Consider the following 17,747-nt stretch of genomic DNA (forward strand, 5'->3'; position numbering starts at 1 on the left):
TATTGGTTCACCCCAACAAGTGGTTGTCCCTCCTCCCCAGCCTTCAGGTATCCTTGGGCCTCTCTCTTAGCTAGTCCGGGGTCTTTCTTTTGCTCATCAAAAAGAAAAAAAAAAATCTTGGCCGGGAGTGGTGGCTCATGCTGGTAATCCCAGCGGAGACTGAGGTAGGCAGACCACCTGAGGTCAGGAGTCCGTGACCAGCTTGGCCAACATGGCGAAACCCCGTCTTTACTAAAACTACAAAAAAAAAAAAAAAAAAAATTAACCGGGCATCATGGCGCATGCGTGTAATCCCAGCTACTTGGGAGGCTGAGGCAAGAGAGTCTGTTGAACCCAGAAGGCAGAGGTTGCAGTGAGCTGAGATCACGCCACTACACTCCAGCCTGGGTGAACAGCGAGACTCTGTTTCAAAAAAAAAAATCCTTCCTCTTGATTCCTTATGGTCACAGTCCCCATTCACGATGGCTGTGACAGGCCTCTCTAGAGGGCATGCTTTGGAGGCCACTGGACCAGTGGGGAGGTTCTAGCTCTGGCACCAGCCAACCTGGCTTGAATCTCTGATGTCTGACTCACCAACTGACTCACTTCAAACTAATCATGGGAAATCTCTACAGCTTAATTTCCTGGTGTCTAAGATGCAAGGTAATATTCCCTGACAAAGTGGTAATCAAGATGAAATGAAATTATATTAAATGTACACTCTACGAGGACAGCATTTTTTGTTTGTCTGTTGTGATAGTTCTGCATCTTTAGAGTACTTACATATTTGTTGACTGTAGGGCACTAAGATGACCAATAACTGTCTGGGTCCATCTTCCTTAAATGACTTTCAGGCTCCCAGTTTCAGAATTGGATATATGTGTGTGTGTGTATGTGTGTGTATCTTTATATATCTCTGTCTATATATATGTGTGTGTGTGTATCTATATATACATATACACACATATATAATATATATTTATATATATTATGTATATATTATATATTTTATATATATTTATATATATTATATGTGTGTGTATGTGTTTGTATCTTTATATATCTCTGTCTATATATTTGTGTGTGTGTATCTATATATACATATACACACATATATAATATATATTTATATATATTATGTATATATTATATATTTTATATATATTATATGTGTGTGTGTGTGTGTGTGTGTGTGTGTATATATATATAGAGAGAGAGAGAGAGAGTCTCGCTTTGTCACCCAGACTGGAGTGTAGTGGTTCAATCATTGCTCGTTGCTCACTGAAGATTCTGACTCCTGGACTCAAGATATCCTGCCGCCTCAGTCTCCTGAGCAGCTGGGACCACAGGCGCACAACACCATGCCAGGCTAATTTTTAAGTTTTTATTTTTTGTAGAGGCAGGGTTTCATGGTGTTGCCCAGGCTAGTCTTGAAATCCTGGCCTCCAGGGATCCTCCCACCTCAGCCTCTCAAAGTGCTGGAGTTATGGGTGTGAACCACTGTACCTGGCCAATACATATGTTTAAGTTACACAGAATCTTAAAGAAATAGTGGCTAAAGTGAGACTGAAGTTCATTTCCCTCTCATGCAGGTCCAGTTGGAGGCAGTGGGTTGATAGGGTGGCTCCACGTTGTCAGAAACCACGTCCTCCTGTCTGGTTGCTCAGCCACCCCTCCATGTCTGTTTGTCTGGGCTAAGATGGCTTACTGCTATGTCCACCTTCCAGCCCATAGAAAGGGCCACAGGGGAAGGGAAGGGCACAACCTTTCTTTTGAAAGGAATGCTTTAAACATTGCTGTTATTTCCACTTGTGTTCCATTGGCCGGAGTTGTGTCCCATGGCCACACCTAGTTACAAAGGAGGCTGTGCAGTGCAGTCAAGATTCTAGGTAGTCACCTCTCAGCTAAAAATTGAGAGTTCCATTACCATGAGAGAGGCAAAGAGAGTGGACATTAGGGATGACTAGTCGTCTTTCCTCAGAGCATTAACTGAGCATTCTCAAGTTTTCCAGCCTCAGAAGAGCATCATTTTCTTTCTTTCTTTCCTTTTTTAAATTATACTTTAAGTTCTGGGGTACATATGCACAATGTGCAGGTTTGTTACATAGGTATACATGTGCCATGTTGGTTTGCTGCACCCATCAACTCGTCATTTACATTTGTAATGACGTAGTTATGTAACGTCATTATATTATTTCTCCTAATGCTATCTCTCTGCCAGCCCCTAATCCCCCAACAGACTCCAGTGTGTGATGTTCCCCTCCCTATGTCCATATGTTCTCATTGTTCAGCTCCCACTTATGAGTGAGAACATGTGGTGTTTGGTTTTCTGTCCTTGTGATAGTTTGCTGAGAATGATGGTTTCCAGCTTCATCCATGTCCCTGAAAATGACACGAACTCATCATTTTTTATGGCTGTATAGTATTCCATGGTGTATATGTGCCATATTTTCTTTATCCAGTCTATTATTGATGGACATTTGGGTTGGTTCCAAGTCTTTGCTAGTGTGAATGGTGCCACAATAAACATACGTGTACATATGTCTTTATAGTAGCATGATTTATAATCCTTCGGGTATATACCCAGTAATGGGATTGCTGGGTCAAGTTGTATTTCTAGTTCTAGATCCTTGAGGAATCACCACCCTGTCTTCCACAATGGTTGAACCAATTTACACTCCCACCAACAGTGTAAAAGCATTTCTATTTATCCACATCCTCACTGGCATCTGTTGTTTCCTGACTTTTTAATGATCCCCATTCTAACTGGCATGAGATGGTATCTCATTGTGGTTTTGCTTTGCATTTCTCTACAGACCAGTGATGATGAGCATTTTTTTCATATGTCTGTTGGCTGCATAAATGTCTTCTTTTGAGAAGTGTCTGTTCATATCCTTTGCCCAATTTTTGATGGGATTGTTTGTTTTTTTTTCTTGTAAACTTGTTTAGGGTCTTTGTAGATTCTGGGTATTAGCCCTTTGTCAGATGGATAGATTGCAAAAATTTTCTCCCATTCTGTAGGTTACATGTTCACTCTGATGATAGTTTATTTTGCTGTGCAGAAGCTCTTTAGTTTAATTAGATCCAATTTGTCTATTTTGGCTTTTGTTACCATTGCTTTTGGTGCTTTAGTCATGAAGTCTTTGCCCATGCCTATGTCCTGAATGGTATTGCCTAAGTTTTCTTCTAGGGTTTTTATGGTTTTAGGTCTTACATTTAAGTCTTTAATCCATCTTGAGTTAATTTTTGTAAAAGATGTAAGGAAGGGATCCAGCTTCAGCTTTCTGCACATGGCTAGCCAGTTGTTCCAGCACCATTATTAAATAGGGAATCCTTTTCTCATTGCTTGTTTTTGTCAGGTTTGTCAAAGATCAGATGGTTGCAGATGTGTGGTGCTATTTCTGAGGCCTCTGTTCTGTTCCATTGGTCTATATAACAGTTTTGGTACCAGTACCATACTGTTTTGGTTACTGTAGCCTTGTAGTATAGTTTGAAGCCAGGTAGCGTGATGCCTCCAGCTTTGTTCTTTTTCCCTAGGATTGTCTTGGCTATGCAGGCTCTTTTATGGTTCCATATGAAATTTAAAGTAGTTTTTTCCAATTCTGTGAAGAAAGTCATTGGTAGCTTGATGGAGATAGCATTGAATGTATAAACTGCTTTGGGCAGTATGGCCATTTTCACGATATTGATTCTTCTTATTCATGAGCATGGAATGTTCTTCCATTTGTCTATGTCCTCTTTTATTTCATTGAGGAGTGGTTTGTAGTTCTCCTTGAAGAGGTCCTTCACATCCCTTGTAAGTTGGATTCCTAGGTATTTTATTCTTTTTGTAGCAATTGTGAATGGGAGCTCACTCATGATTTGGCTCTCTGTTTGTCTGTTATGGGTGTATAGGAATGCTTGTGATTTTTGCACATTGATTTTGTATCCTGAGACTTCGCTCACGTTGCTCATTGGCTTAAGGAGATTTGGAGCTTAGACAATGGGGTTTTCTAAATATACATCATGTCATCTGCAAATAGAGACTTGACTTCCTTATTTCCTCATTGAATACCCTTTATTTCTTTCTCTTGTCTCATTGCCCTGGCCAGAACTTCCAATACTATGTTGAATAGGAGTGGTGAGAGAGGGCAGCCTTGTCTTGTGCTACTTTTCAAAGGGAAGAGCATTATTTTGTTTATAGCTGAGCTGACTTAGTCTTAACCTCCATCCCATGTGAAAGCAGAAAATGTTTGACCTTCTGCAGGTCCTGCTGAGGATGCTTTGGAGGACCTGCAGAGGGTAAAGAATTGCTCTGGGTGCTGCTGGTCACCTGGAGCTCCAGGTGGATGCTCCAAGGCCACATGTACCCCATTCCTGACCTTCTCTCAGCCTCTTTTCTGGACTCTTACAAGTCTTCATTAGTCTGCTTTGCCCCAGGCATTGGTACAGGCCCTTCTTTCGGTTCTGCAAGCACCATTCATACAAGGATGACACATGTCATCGTGGAGTCCCATGGCCGGGTGAAACCACAGGGCAATTAAAACAGAAAAGTGAAGCAACACTAAGGCCAAATCATACTCTTCCAGGTCCACTGCTGTTCCTTTTTGGAAGGGCGTCCTGTGGGTCATCTCCCCACCAGCCCGTGGGCTGCAGGATCGCTGGAGCCCGTTTTCCTCCTGAGTCAGCAATCCTTTGAGAATATTCTCTCATCAGAACCCAGGGCACTCCTACTACATTTTGGAGCCCCACAAAAGGAAGCAAAGAGGAAATGAGGAGGATACTAGGGTCTGAGGAGATGCTCCCCCCTTTGAGGAAGAGAGCTTTGACATCCTTGCTGTACTGCAAGTGTGATTCAGGGACCAGCAGCTGCAGCAACACAGAGGAGCTTGTTAGAAATGCTAATTCTTGGGGCACAGCCCAGGCATACTAATTTAGAATTTGGATACTAATAATAACCCAAGGTGATTAGTGTGCACCAGAAAGCCTGAGAAGCACTGCCTCTTAGGCTAAGCGGAAGAGCAACCTCTGTAGGAGGTTTCTGCCTTTAGATTTCCTCTGTCTCCAGTTCCCTGGGTTGGGATCCGCCCTGCCTCTGCATAATGTGGCTTCAAGTCAGGCTCTCCCAGGACACACTGAGGGCCTTTGTCCAAGGGCAGAGTTCAGCATCTCCTCCAGAATAAGAACAGGTGCAGTGGATTTTAAAATAGTACGTAGGCCGGGCCCAGTGGCTCATGCCTGTAATCCCAGCACTTTGGGAGGTCAAGGCAGGTGGATCACCTGAGTTGAGGGGTTCAAGACCAGCCTAGACAATATGGCGAAACCCCATCTCTAATAAAAATACAAAAAAATTAGCCAGGCATGATGGTACATGCCTGTAGTCCCAGCTACTCAGGAGGCTGAGGCAGGATAATCACCTGAACTCAGGAGGCAGAGGTTGCAGTCGACTGAGATCCTACCACTGTACTCCAGGGTGGGTAACAGAGCAAGACCCCATCTCGACAGGTGCAAAGTGAGGCATATGCAAACAAGACTCCATCTGCCGGGGCAGCTTTCCTGAGCCTGGGGGACTGGTTCATCATGGATCCTAGGCTTCTGTTGATTCTCGCTGCCTATATCTGTAATGAAGCTGGTTTGCGTGGCTTGCATAGTATTGTGTCACATCAAAAGGGGCCTCAAAAACACCCTTCCCTGGCTTTTATATCCCAGAAGTCACTTGGATGACTGAAAACAAGTTTTAGGAGGAATGAAGACAAAGCTCAGGTTGTTCCTGATATTTCCTCCTTGTCTCAGGGCACTGCATTCTTAGCACATTGTACAGTTACTCTAAGAGCTAAGAGTGGGAGGAAGGAGAGTGGGGCTGGCCGAGGCCATCTGGGGATTGCTGTCCTGTACTCTGCATCCCCCATGGCCTCTTGATCCTGCTAAATCCTGCCTCCTTTCCCCATACCTCTCAGTAGGTATGGAAAATTCCCTAGGCAGAACATGTACTGGCTGATGAATATCTTGACATTGCCATGGCTGACTGTCTCCTCTCTTTGTATAGCTTCCATCTCTGATGATGTTGGAAAAAAATCTCTGTCCCTTTTTTTTTTTTTTTTTTTTTTTTTGAGACAAGGTCTTACTCTGTAGCCCAAGCTGGAGTGCAGTGGTGCAATCTCACCTCATTTGCAGCTTCAACATCCTGGGCTCAAGTGATCCTCCCACCTCAGCCTCCCAAGTAGTTGGGATTACAGGTGCACACCACCGTGCCCAGCTAATTTTTGTAATTTTTTGCAGAGACATGGTTTCACCATGTTGCCCAGGCTGGTCTCAAACACCTGGGCTCAATTGATTCACCCACCTTGGCCTCTCAAAGTGCTGGGACTACAGGCATAGGCCACCTTGCCTGGCCTCTGCCCCTTCTTTTATCCTTAGTTTTCTTACCAAGTTTTGGTCTGTGTCAACCTCCAGGACGGGGAGTTAGGAAGGAGGAAAAAAGTTTCCAACGTCTAATCATGTGATTTGCCCATGTACCTCCAGCTGTTAAATGCGGGAACTGTTGGAGGTTAGGAAAGACCAATCCGATGCCAAATCCAGACTGTTAAATGCTGGAGCTGTTGGAGCTTTGGAAAACCAATCCAATGCCAAATCCAGACTCTCACCACTATCCCCTGCTCCTTCTTTAAAAATGAAGGAAGGCATTTCCATTCTTGAACACAGGAGAGAAAATGACAATTTCACAGGCTTTAGGGTTGATGCCTTTTTAAGGCTTTGGTTGTCTGTGGATCTGTGTAGGGAAAGATTTTCTTTACTGATTGGGGTCTCAGCTGAATGGGAACTTTGTCCACATCGGTCACCACTCTCTCCTTTTGACTGTGGATGGGCACGATCCTCTGACTTAAAATGGACCCAGGGAGTCAGCCCATGGTGAGATTGAAAGTTCACTCTGGCTTTTGGGAGGTCAGGGCCAGGGGCTCCAGGGCTCTATTTCTTTTCCTTTTTTTTTTTTTTTTTTTAGATGGAGTCTCATTCTGTTGCCCAGGCTGGAGTGCATTGGCATGATCTCAGTTCACTGCAATCTCTACCTCTCTGATTCAAGCAATTCTCCTGCCTCAGCCTCCTGAGTAGCTGGGATTATAGGCGACCTTCACCACACCCGGCTAATTTTTGTATTTTTGGTAGAGACGGAGTTTCACCATATTGGCCAGGCTGATCTCAAACTTTTGACCTCAGGTGATCCACGCACCTCAGCCTCTCAAAGAGCTGGAATTACAGGCTTGAGCCAGCAGGCCTGGCCTCCAGGAGACTATTTCTAAAGGTCAGGGAATCTGGTGGAATGCAGGAGTGGAGATGGCAGAGGTAGTGGATGGCACTGGCCTTTGGGACCTATGTGAGTGTGGCTGTAGTGCCTGTCTCAAAAGTGAAGAGACTGAAGATTCACATCAAAGGCGCCTGGGACCTGGGATAAGCAGATGCTCAGTCCAAGGAACAGTGACTCTCGTTGTCCCTAGATTGGAGTCACCTTGGTACATACAGAGTCTACAGAGTCAATCAGACACTGGAATTCTGCAAGCGTGATCATTGTGATGCTGTTTGTGGTTTTCACAACTGTTGCCTTTGTGGTGCCACAGTTGATTCCTAAATGCTGACTTGGTGCAGTGGGCTAAGGAGCACCCTAGGAAATGGGTTGTGTCCACACATGGGCTGGGACTGCAGATAGGGAAGAGTGTGCTTCTGGGGCATAACCAGAGGGACCAGCAGGAGCCCAAGCACAAGAATGCCCACCTGCATGGGAAGGTGAAGCAGAGAGAAACCAATGCTGGTTCCTTCCAGAGAGGCAGGGGCCATCCAAAGAGTATCACCCACCAGGGCTTCTTTTGCACCATGGCTTTGCCACATCTACTTGCTGGATGACTTTAGGGCCATTACTTTACCTCTCTGAACCTCTTTTGTCAACCATAGCTCCTTTAAGAATTCTTAGGAGGCTGGGCTCAGTGGCTTACGCCTATAATTCTAGCACTTTGGGAGGCTGAGGTAGGTGGATCACCTGAGGTCAAGAGTTTGAGACCAGCCTGGCCAACATGGTGAAAGCTTGTCTCTACTAAAAATATAAAAATTAGCCCAGTGTGGTGGTGGGTGCCTATAATCCCAGCTACTCGGGAGGCTGAGGCAGGAGAATTGCTTGAACCCAGGAGGCAGAGGTTGGAGTGAGCCGAGATTGCATGATTGCACTCCAGCCTGGGCAACAGAGCAAAAACTCCATCTCAAAAAAAAAAAAAAAAATTCTTAGGAAGAAGAAATAGACACTGACTGACACCAGCAGATCCAGAGAACCCTGAGAAGGCCCCACCTTCTCTGTGGAAGGCCGGAGGACTCTGATCTCTATTAGAAAAAGATGGAGTCAATAGCCTGTTTTTGCCTGACACCCATGTTGCTCTCTGGCTGGGTTTGTGCTGGCCTGGTTTGGTGGCTGCTGGGGGAGATACTGGCTACAGATTTGAAGCAGGAGTTGAAAATTTCCTTCAGCACAACCAGACCTTTGGTGGTGTCCCTGTGTGGATAAGAGGCGCCTGCAGAGGGTTTGGCAAGAGCAGGGAGAACTCCTGACTCTGTTTTGAGTGCTGCTGAGTCATCCCTTCCTCCCCGGTGTTGAGTGGTGTTGAGTCTGTTCTCCCTCCGGGAAAGAGTGGCTGCTATAGCTTGCCATCCCTGGCTTCCATTTCAGAACTGCTGCACGCTGCATGCTGCATCTCAGATTTCTGGCAAACCAGCCCAGCCCCCATCCCTTACTGCCTAGACAACCTCACACATGTCCTAATTGCTCTGAGCCTCGGTGCCTTTCCTGTGTGTGAAATGAGACAGAAATATCCTGCTCACTCTGTCGTTCATTTATTCCTTCAGCTAGTCCATCCATTTTTAAAAACATTAATCATCTCCTATTAGGGCAATTACTCTGCTGGATTCTGAGGTTCTAATGCTCTGGTCATTTTACAAATGTGTCCACAAATGTCTGATACCACTTCCTTGAAGAGATAGAGCTTAATTACCTCCCCTTGCATTGGACTGGACTTAGTGACTTCCTTCTAAGGCAGAAGGGGTGGGGCATCATTTCTGAGACTGGGTTATAAAAAGACTGCTGCTTCTGCTGTGGGTTCTCTCTCTCTGTCTCTCACTCTGTCTGTCTTTCTCTTTTCCCCTCTCTTTTGTGCTTTCTCTCTTTTTTCTCTCTCTTGGTCCTGGACATTAAACAATCATCTGTGTCTCTGTCTCTGTCTCTCTGTCTCTATCTCTCTCTCTGCCTTTCTCTTTTTTTCTCTCTCTCTTTTGTGCTTTCTCTCTATACCCTCTCTCTCAGTCCTGGACACCAAACAAATAAACCTCTGTCTCTCTCTCTCTCTTTCTCTCTCTCTCTCTCTTCCTCTCTCTCTCTCTCTTTCTAAGTCACATTTGAGCAGCCCTGTGAGTAGCCCACATGGTGAGGAACTGAGACCTTCTACCAACAGCCTCATGAGTGAGCCTTCTGGGATTGCCCTGGCCAACAGCTTGACAGCAAGCTCAAGAGAGACCTCGAGCTGGAACCACCCAGCTTAGCCCCTCCTGGATTCCTGACCCTCAGGAACTCCGTGAGATAATCATGGGCGACTGGCTCTGCAGCAGTGGATGACTAACACATTCCACAGCTCCCATCCTCTTGACTCTCAGGAATCATGGGAAGCGGGTAAGGAGGGAAATTTGAGGGTGACGTAAGAAAACCAGTCAATCTCATAATACAATCTGTGCCACATGGCTGATGCCTTACTACCTTCCTCCACCTTCCTTGTACTTAAGTAGATCTGCCTCTTCTTCCCTCATCCCCGGTGGCCCAGTGACATAGATGATGGTCATCATAGCTGCTCTGTTCTTTATGCTTAAGAGCCCATGGAATCCACATGAACACCCACTGAGGCGGGTCCTATCACTCCCTCAACTCTAGATATGAGGAAACAGAAGTGCAGAGAGGTGAAGCTCATTCCCAAGGCCTCACTGCCACTGTTGGTAAGTGCCAAGCTGAGCCAGGATTCTGAACCAGGCAGGTTGGCTTCGACGTCCACCCTAGTTCCTTCTCTGCAAACACAGCTCCACTCCCAGGTGACCTGGGCCCAGCCTGGACATGAAGACACAGTGATCTCAGAGATAAGGAGATACCCTCTGAGATTGCCCAACTGGGGAAGGTGGAGGCCTCGTGACACCTCTGGCTGTTCTCTGTGCCAGCCCTGGAAGGAGCCTGGGTTTTGCATCAGAAATAATGGGCTTGCATCCTGGTGGTGTGGATGATCAATTGTGCTTCTCTCCTCGCCAGGACACAGATAGCCTTCTGATTTTAGGGTTGAGGGGTTGTGCATGCTGCGTTTTACCTGTGGCTCTGTCTTTATCAGAGGCCTCTGGTAACTAACATTTTGAGCTGGGATTTTGACAAAGGTGCCTCCTTGGCACCTGTACTTAGCTACCCTCACATGGAGCATAGCACCCAAATAACCCCCTTGACTTCCTCGCTTGCTCTTTTGCTCCTCATCCTGCTCCTCACAGTTATTCAGCAAGCAGGACGTCAGTGGGTGGTGCCTCTTCTCCTGGCTCAGCCTCCACCTTCCCTTGAGGCCCCCAGCATGGGGCTGGGTCTCCCCCTCCACATCCCTACTCCCCACCTCTGCTGCCCATGTGGGTCCCAGCCTATCTGGCTGTACCCTCAGTGACCTCTGAGCTGGTCCTCACTTCCACCCTCATCCCACCAGACTGTTTTCTACGTGGCCACCAGGATATCCTTAAGAATATGAGTCCTTCAGGTCACTGGCCAGTTTGAAGCACCCCTACTGGCCTCCCAGTGCCCTGAGGCCCAACCCCATCATCCCCTGGTCCAGAAGACCCCCCTTTCTGGACTGGCACCACCAATCTCTGCAGCTGGGATGCCTAGGAGCAAAGTCCCCTAGAGTCGGCTCTCCCTGCAGAGCTCATCTTTGGCCAGGGGAGGGAGGGAGAGGAGCTCTGGGAAAACCTGCATTAGAAAAGCCTCTTTGCTACTCCCAGGTTGGCTACTCCTGGCACAGCTTGCAACTTCCTGGACAAAACCGTGTGAGTCAGCTCCTCTGCAGTGAACAAGGCCACCTCACAGAATGTTCTGTCTCAGGCTTCAGTTTGATGCAATCATGGATAAGTCAATCTTTTGTTATGCTCTCGGCCCTCACGTTATGTAGCAGGAAGCCTCCCAGGGTCTTTCCTCATGGCACTGACCCTCCTCTGACCCAAGCTCCACTCCCACTGCCAGTGCAGTGCCTGACCTTTCCCGCTCTCCCTGGGATTTCCCGCATCTCTGCAGGGAAGGCTGTTGGCTTCTGGCCATCAGAGCAGCTGCTTCTCAATCATCCCTGTTCCCTACAGGTAGAATTGTCAGATTTCACAAACAAAAACACCTCACAATTCATAGGACATGGGTACTTGTGCTAAAAAGTTACTCATTATCTGGAATTCCGCTAAAAAGTTACTCATTATCTGGAATTCCGACTTCCTGGGTGTATATGGTCAGCACTTCCCCGCCTGTAGGGCATGCCAGCTCTTGTGTGTGGTAGGGGTCCCAGGCTCAAGGACTTACAGAGTCCTAGGCAGCAGCTGAAGACTTGTAGAGTCTGAGACGTCAACGTGGGGATGAGCATGGGGAGCTCGCCTGGGCCTGTGTGCTTGTTACCTGGTGAGTGCTCTGCAGTGATTGGAGGAATGGATACTTACATAACTAAGAGCCTCTGGGCCTGTTCTAGGAGGAGTCTGAGGACCACCCTCAGGCATGAAAGCTAGGTGGGTGGCACCACAGGGAGCTGGGGGAGTAGGGGAGTTATTGGGGCCTGAGCGCCCAGGTCATAGTGCACTGAACAGGACAGTCCTGCCCTTTCTTGTACTGTAGGTGGCAAAGCACCAAAAATCTGTGTGCATTTGAATCCCAAGGGGGAGCTTAAAGACTCTGCGTCAAATATTCTGACTTGTCCTGATTTATCTGATCAGGGCCAGGAATACATATTTTTAACAAGTTCCTCAAGTAACGTTAATCAGAGTTTGAGAAACACTGCTATAGGGAGGTCGCAGGTCATAGCTTTTTTTTTTTTTTTTTTTTTTGCCTGGTCTCCCCTGAGCCTTCAACAACCCTGTAAGCCAGGCCTCGTTACATTCATTCCCCCTGCGTGGCCCGAGAGGCGGTCACATTGTGTCCGCTTGCAATCACCCAGCTTAGGATACCAGGCAGCAGAGACTCCACCCACGCTCCACCCTCAGAGCCTTGAACCCTAACATTTGTGATGTATCAAGATAAGGATCATTTACCTTGATTATCCTGATCAAATCCACACACTTCAGAACAGCTCCTCTGGGAGAGGCTGGGAGAGAAACAGAGGCTTCTACTTAGTGGAGACACCGCTCTGGGTTCCTGACTCAGGTTCTTCCTCTGTCCATTGGGGACAACAGGGACCACCTCAGTGGGGCACTGAGAGGGTTAAACGGGGTCACGCAGGGAAAGTGCCTGCCCTCTCCCCACCCCAGCAGGCAATGGGTGCTCAGCTCAGTACAACCAGAGGCTGTAGCTGAGTTAGCCACCCAGAATCCACAGTGCTCCAGGAGGCTGTGTGTGTGTGTGTGTGTGTGTGCGCGCGCACGCACGCACTCACGCATGTGCACAGATGTGTGAGTAGAGACCCAGACGTGTGCAGGAGCAGCTGGTTAACTGTACTCTGCATGTCCGTGTAAAAAGTCACCATCAGGAAGGGCGTATGGATGCCCACACTAGGTTCTCCTGGGAGTCAAAAGTGTCTTGTGTCTTGTGTCTGGTTCCTGTGTCTGTTGTCCCCTTAGAGCCCCTTACTCCCACCAAGGTGGTCTTGGAGAAGGGTGGCAGAGAAGGATCAGTACTGTGGACCTGCAATCCATTTTACTTCTCTGTTTTGTTCTTCATTCTCTTTCATTATGTCATCTTGCCACATTACAATGTCTCCTCTACAAGGGCACGGATTTTTGTTTTCTTCATTTTTCTTCAGCACTTGGAACAGTGCCAGGCACACAGTGGGCATTCAGTGAATATCTGTGGACAGATGAATTGTTGTCATCATAGTTTGTAGTTCTGTTTATTTGTTTACCTGGTTATTAGTGGGGCCAATGTCTGCCAGGAAGTGTCTAAGGAAGCTGGAGAGGACTGGAGATGTCACCTGCTTCCTGTCCCCCAGCCCTTTCCCCAGGTGCCTCTCAGTTCACCTCTGCATTAACTCAGCTGAGGGGCACAAAGGGCTAAGGCGAGTGCCAGACATACAGGACACAGCCTCCAAGTGCTGCCTGTTATTATTACTGAGTCTGGGCACCCTACTCAGTGTCCTTGTGGCCAAGAAAAGGATGGGCCTCCCACCCCACCTTCTCCTTCTCTCCCCAGCTGCTGCCACAGGAACCATCCCTCAATTCCGTGCACAGCACTCCCCTTTTCCCACTTCTGAGACTCACGGTGTCTACACCTGATTGTCCCTCAGAACTCAGCTTCAATGGCACCACCTCAAGGAGACCCTCAGGGCCCTGGCTGTGGAAGGTCCTCCCGATTATCTCTCTTATGCCCCGTTCTCTTCTTTAACTGGTCTCCTGCTTCTGCCTTTGCAATTCCCAACCCCACTTATGTGCCCTGCTGCATAATGTGAGGGCCGGGAGCATAACAAAGGATTGACTTATCCATGATCACATCAAACTGAGGCCTGAGACAGAACATTCTGTGAGGTCGCCTTGCTCACTGCAGAGAGGCTGACTCACACGGTTCTGTCCCTCACCCTTCTGTCTGCACATAAGTAGATGCCTCCACGCAGCCCTCCCAGGATGCTCACCTCTATCCCCAGCTGCTTCTCCAACACCCACCAGGCCCTCCCACGGAATGAGCTCACCAACAGGGAAAAATCACCTACAGGTAAAAGAAAAAATGTTTTTCTCTTTGAAACATTTTCTTACAAAAAGGGGGTGCAGCAAACCACCGTGGTACATGTATACCTACGTAACAAATCTGCACATTCTGCACATACACCCCAGAACTTAAAGTATCATTTAAAAAGCTATTTTAAAGCAGTTTTGGATTTACAGAAAAGTTATACAAACAATACAGAGAGGTCCCATATACGCTCTCCCTGCTTCCACTAATGCAAATATGTACATCTCACGTGACCACAGCATGTTCCTCAGAACTGGGAAGTGGACATTGATACAGCCTGGACTTACTTGGGTTTCACCAGCTCTCCCACTAATGTCCTTTTCTGTCCCAGGATTCTACATTGCATTTAGTCATCGTGTCTGCTTAGTTTCCTCTGGCCAATGACGATTTCCCAGGGTTTCCATCCTTTCATGACTTCGACACTTTTAAGTAGGAGTAGTGGGGTATTTTGCCAAATGTCCCTGAACTTGGGATTGGCTGTCATTTTCTCGTGATTGGACTGAAGTTCTGGGTTTGGAGGAAGATCCCACCAGCGAGGCAGCCTGCTCATGACGCCATATCGAAGAGAACGAGATGTCAGCACTGCTTACAGCCGGCGATGCCAACCTTGATCCCTTGGCCAAGGTGGTGTCTGCCAGGTCTTTTGGCTGAGATGTTGCCATGTTCCACTTTCTGTGCTTCATATAGATGACAGTCTCATTCCACAGTACTTGTCATCAAGTGACATGTTACTTTTCTCTTTTGTTCTTCATTCTTTTTCATTATGCCATCTTCCACATTACAATGTCTCCTCTACAAGGGCACGGATTTTTGTTTTCTTCATTTTTCTTCAGCACTTGGAACAGTGCCAGGCACACAGTGGACATTCAGTGAATATCTGTGGACAGATGAATTGTTGTCATCACAGTTTATAGTTCTGTTTATTTGTTTACCTGGTTATTACCGGGGCCCGTGACTGCTGGGCTTACTCTTATCATTATGCTTGCACTAGCTCCATGCCTGGATTCCTACTAGGTATCCCAGGAATAGCCTTTGGATGGATGAGCTAAGTAAGCCCCACAGTCAAGGGTAGGCTGGGCATGGCTGCTCATTGTGGTGGGAAGTTCTTTCCCTGAAGACCAAGGTCATTTTTTTAAAAATTCTGGGTCTCTGCTGGGAGAGGTGGGAGAAGGAGTCCCGGGCCCTAACCTTGTATTACTTCTCTGCATTCTGATTACAGCTCAGAAGAGGAGGTTTTAGAATCCATGTGGCTAGAGAGGAAAATAATGGTGGGTTTTCTTAAAACAAGAATGATCTCGGCGGCTGGGCGCGGTGGCTCACGCCTGTAATCCCAGCACTTTGGGAGGCCGAGACGGGCAGATCACGAGGCCAGGAGATCTAGACCATCCTGGCTAACACGATGAAACCCCATCTCTACTGAAAAATACAAAAAAAAATTAGCTGGGCGTGGTGGCAGGCGCCTGTAGTCCCAGCTACTCGGGAGGCTGAGGCAGGAGAATGGTGTGAACCCGGGAGGCGGAGCTTGCAGTGAGCCAAGATCATGCCACGGCACTCCAGCCTAGGCGATAGAGCAAGACTCTGTCTCCAAAAAAAAAAAAAAAAACAAAAGAATGATCTTGGCAAAAGCTGCAAAGACTCAAAGGGCAAACAGGGGCTGAGTGTGGCCTCTGCTGTAAGTCATTCATGCATTCCATGCATTGAAGCACCGTGCTGGGGGTCATTGCAGCCTGTTTAACTCAGTATTATTTTTCTTCTTTTTCTTTTTTGCCGGCTGTTCAACTGAATTGTCACACGTTCCTTCATTTCAACAATACACAGAATGATAGAGCAGTTCAGAGAAAGATCGACAGAAAGAGAGAAAGAATGAACTTCTGAGAGGTCAGGACATTTTTTGCACAAAGGAGGACACCGAGCTGGCTTTGAAGCATGAAAAGGACCTTCCCAGACAGTGGATGTGGGAACAGATGTGGGACTTGCAGGCAGAGAGACCAGCTGGAGACGAGTGTGATGTGATGAGCCGTGGAGTGTAGGGGATGTCACGGGACATCAGTCTGGATGGATGGCTGTTCCTGGGGTGTCCACTAGGAACCAGACATGGCACTAGTGCAACTGTAATGATAGTGAACCTGGCTGAGTTGCATCCTCCCAAAATTCATACACTGAAGTCCTAACCCTCAATGTTTCAAAATGTGACTGTACTTGGGGATAGAGTCTTTAAAGAGGTTATTAAGTTAGAATGAGGTCATTGGGAGCCCTAATCCTATAGGACAGGTGCAGATGGGGAGAGAAGAGGAAGTTAGAACCAGGCACATGAGAGGAGGACCATGTGAGGACATAGGGAGAGGACAGCCACCTGCAAACCAAGGGGAGAGCCTCAGGGAAACCAGCCTTGCACATGCCTTGATCTTAGATTCAAGCTCTAGAATCAAGCTTGAATCAATTTCAGCAATGCTAGCAAATCAATTTCAGCAAATCCATTGCAGCTGCCCAGACGAGAACACTTCGTTTTGGCAGCCCCATCAAATTAATACAGTGGCTGTGAATGAGGGTCCTGAGGGGAATAGTCAGGCCTATACATGCAGGAGTCCTGCAGACTGTGACCTGATTTTACCCTGTAGGTGAGCTCATTCCATGGGAGGGCCTGGTGGGTGTTGGAGAAGCAGCTGTGGATAGAGGTGAGCATCTTGGGAGGGCTGCGTGGAGACATCTACTCGTGTGTATAAAGGAGGGTGAGGGACAGAAAGGGCCCAGTGGACACTTGGAGTGTGGCATGGATGACCAAACTACCCTGAAGTTGGTATGAAAGAGATCAGACAAAATATTGGCCTCCCGTTCAGGATTTCTGTTACTGAACCACCGGCACAGCCACCTCCCTCCTCCTTATCTCCTCCACATGCCCCGTGCAGGCCCAGACCGAAGTTCCGTGGGGTCCCCTACACTCCACGGCTCACCACATCATGCTCATCTCCGGCCGGTCCCTCTGCCTGGAGGTCTCACTCCTTTCCCACATCTGCTAGGTGAAGTCCTTCTCATGCTCCAAAGCCCCTTGTCCACGAAAACTTGACTCCTCAGAGGTTCATGCTCTCTCTCTGTCCATCTCTATCTGAGCTGCTCTACCATTTTGTGCACCCAGGCTCATGTGACAATTGAGTTAAACAGCCTGCGATGACCCCCAGCACAGTGCTTCAATGTGTGACACGCAGCAGAGACCACAGTGAGCCCACCCCTGACCCCTCACACAGAAGCTGCTTTGTGACTGTTTGCTGAGTAAAGTTTGGACAGTGCTGGACCTTGGCCTTCTGTGTGAGACACAGACAGGGCTTCCCTGTGACCTTGGACAGGCTGGGTAAACCTCAAGAGAATTATTTGCCAAGACAGGCAAGGCATGATGCAAAGGAAAGCACATAGGAGTGGATGACCCTACAAAGGGGCCCCGTCCTAAAGAGCCACCCTGAGCCCACAGCACAATTGCAGAGAAATGTCTGAATCTGGTTGCAGCCATCTGCCCTGCCACCAGCCCGCACATGGGCCATCTGGGCTCTCAGACCCTGGGCCCTCACTGTCACCAGCTGTGGGACCCTGGGAAAGCACTTATGTCCTTGTCTGTAAAACGGGAACAATAACAGACCTTGCTGGGTTGTTAAGGGATGGGTGATATCACAAGGGCAAAGCATCTGGCGTGGGCTGGTGCATGGTGGGGGCTCAATACTTTGGGGAATGGACAAGGCTTGGGGTCCTGACCTTGTTACCTCTAGTGGGCACTCATCTCTGATACAGTCCAGACTCTAGAATCAGAGGGTGGGGCACAGCCTCATGGAAGCATGCTTAGAACATGCAG

The 17,747-nt window shown here is 47.7% G+C and overlaps 1 protein-coding gene across 1 annotated transcript in view; it reads left to right on the plus strand.

The window, feature by feature from the left end:
• The window catches only part of LOC126959657 (alpha-1-antitrypsin), a 401,225-nt gene that overhangs the window by 170,860 nt on the left and 212,618 nt on the right, over nucleotides 1-17,747 (plus strand). The window lies entirely within an intron of this gene.

Source organism: Macaca thibetana, chromosome 7 (genome assembly GCF_024542745.1).
Source record: "Macaca thibetana thibetana isolate TM-01 chromosome 7, ASM2454274v1, whole genome shotgun sequence".
Taxonomy (NCBI): Eukaryota; Metazoa; Chordata; class Mammalia; order Primates; family Cercopithecidae; genus Macaca; species Macaca thibetana.